This window comes from Gavialis gangeticus, unplaced genomic scaffold, assembly GCF_001723915.1.
Source record: "Gavialis gangeticus isolate Ggan-Ray unplaced genomic scaffold, GavGan_comp1, whole genome shotgun sequence".
In the NCBI taxonomy this organism is placed as follows: Eukaryota; Metazoa; Chordata; order Crocodylia; family Gavialidae; genus Gavialis; species Gavialis gangeticus.
In genome coordinates this window covers 5,187,458-5,190,262 of record NW_017729034.1, presented here as the reverse complement: position 1 = coordinate 5,190,262, position 2,805 = coordinate 5,187,458, and positions in this window count along the sequence as shown.

Below are 2,805 nucleotides of genomic sequence, written 5' to 3'. Positions count from 1 at the left end.
ACCTTTTGTCTTTAGATCATTGAGACAGAAATCAAAGACCAGACTGAGTCTAGACATTCAGTGCTTTAATGGCTGTAGTTATATGCATATCCAAGATTCAAACCCAAGCCTCCCACGTGGCAGACGACAAATCTACAGCTGAACCACAACGACAGGCACAGCCCTACTTATATATTAATAATATTGAAAGGGAAGGTAACAGTAATAATCTTGCTTTTATAGCAGGTTATCCAGAGAGAAGCCAAGGATTATTATGATGTGATCCGTAGTTCCTATAAGAACAGTGTCTCCCACCACTGAGGATCAGTACACAGTGAGTGAAATGGGGTGACTGCAGAACAACATGACAGTGTGTTAGGCTAGGCTAGGCAGAAAGAAGAAAGGGCAGAGGAAATGCAGGCTGGCAAACTAATTACCAATGCTAGCATTTGGTCAGCACATCAGAGCTCATTTCCTTACTTCCATAAAAACAGCAGCATGGGATCCAGCCAGGCCCATAGTTTATAGCTCTCCAAGAAGGCTGCTGCAACACAACGGTCTCACAACCCCTGCCCCAACACACACCTCAATATTTAGTTGGAGTGAAGTATACTCGCTACTGTATCCCCTGTGCTTCTCCCTACTGTGCCTAGGCAACTTTCTGTGACCTTCCCTTCTAGGTCTTCCCTTGGCAAAGCCACTTCTGCAAGCTCTAACAAAAATCTCCCCCTAGAGTGATGCAGCTGCAAGGGGAGAGACCGTGTATAGAGAGGAGACAGTGAGGGACCACAGTGAGCATCCGCTAGATAGGCTGGCAGTGTCTGGCACTGTATATGGGTAAAGAGGCAGGGCCTGGTACAGAATCTGAGGTTCCTGAGTCCCTTTGGATATGGCCATCAGTGGCGGTAGGGTGAGTGAGAGCCATGCTGACACAGCCCTGCTCACCCTCTGTCTACTTTGCTTGCTGCTGCTTGGCTCTGCCTCCCCCAGACCATCATTTGATCCACCGCAGCCACTGTTGAGTCCACCACAGCTGCTGGCCAAGCAGATCCAGCCCATGAGGAGCCCTGTGTTCCAGATATGGCCCAGGGTGAGCTTGTCCTAAGGCACTAAGAAGGATGAACCCACTATCTGTAGCAATGATCTAGGTCCCAAAAGATGTCAAACTCACTCCTCTGCCCCACGTGCACTCACACCAAGTAACCAGGAAAACTGATGGATTCAAATTAAATGCCAAGCTCACAATGCCTTACAGTTAGCCCATGCCATTCTCTGACACTAGGATGGAAACACAAAGATGCTGAGGTTTTCAGAAGTGCTGAGCCTTTGAAAACGATCCCCTGAATATCCAAACAGATGCAGAGAAACATTTAAACCAAGACAGTCAAATAAACTGGATAATGTTCCAAACTCCAGTCCCCGTCTCTGAGCCAAACAGCTTATTCTCTTTGGACTCGTTCTACACAAACCCAGCTGGAGGGGCCAGGCAAGGGCGGGAAGATAGGTAGTTGTCCCTGGACCTGGTAAACACTAGTAGGCCAACAACTGGGGGCAGGGAAGGAAGACAGCGCAAGCAGCTAAATGAGGGGCCCAGGGGAACTTAGATATACCGGAAGGACTGAGACAGGCAGCTGAGGGATGCAAGCAGAGGAAAATGAGAGATGCTGAGAGTGGCTGGGCTGGGGAAGCTAATAAAGCCTGCCTGTCAGGGGAACTGTATGATAGGCAGACAGCCAAAGGAAAAAAGCTCACTCAAGTCCACGGACCCATAACTGGGTTATATAGCTATGTAATCCACTTAAGCTTTAAAACTGTCCTGCCTCCCTTCCCCCACCCTTCAACCTCCTCCCATCCACCCCTAATATACAGAAATGTTTCCTCAAAGCCTCACAGGAAGTCTTGACAGCAGTTCAATTTGATTAGAGCTAGCTGCAAAGTTTTCCCAGTGGATCTTGGGAAATACAGCCTCACATACACACATACAGCTCAGAAACATGCAGGGTATCAATAAATTGAAGCTGTACATACTCCACAGAGAAGGTATAGCCTGCAAGAGAAACACATGGGTGGGTGGGGAATAGATTTTTACCAGCATTAGGAATTAAATATGGATATCGGCTACAGTTTATTCAATACCAAACATGACATGTTCATAGCAGGAACAGTTCTCTTTTCCATTATGTGCCATTTACCTCAAGAGAGATCAGAGAAGCTTGAGATACAAACAGCCTCTTAGATCATCAAGTCCATCCCTCTGCAAATGAAGGATTAATTGCATTAAGGGTTACCATTGCCTGCAATGGCCTCAGGATTGGTCCTAGCCACACAAATTGAGATCCGTCACAATGCCATATGCTGACAGAGGAAATTTTTGCTTCAAGGAAAAGGCCACGCTCTTTATTAAATGGCTTACCTAAATAATTTTTCATTCTCTGCAGCAACTGGACAACTTTGTACTGTCCAATTCCTTTTACTGTTTTGTTTTTACAGGACTTTGTGTGAGCAGCCTGACACAGACCTATCAAAAACAAGCCCCTGCCATGACGGTTTTATAATCTAATTTATTATATGGATTGAAGCAATGGACTACAAACAAAGGAGCTGGTTTTCATGGGAAGGATGAGAACTATAGCAGCAAAGTCTGATACATAGCCAGTGAAATCAATGGAAAAATCCCCTTGATTGTAGTAAGGTTTAGATCAGACTCTAGGAAACAGAGATATGCTTCTAGCTTTCTGCATATTCTCTTTGTCCCCTCATAACTAATTTTAAAAATGAAGTAAGTGAGGTAGACGGTCAGGACAAGGACCTTACTGAAGGAAGTGA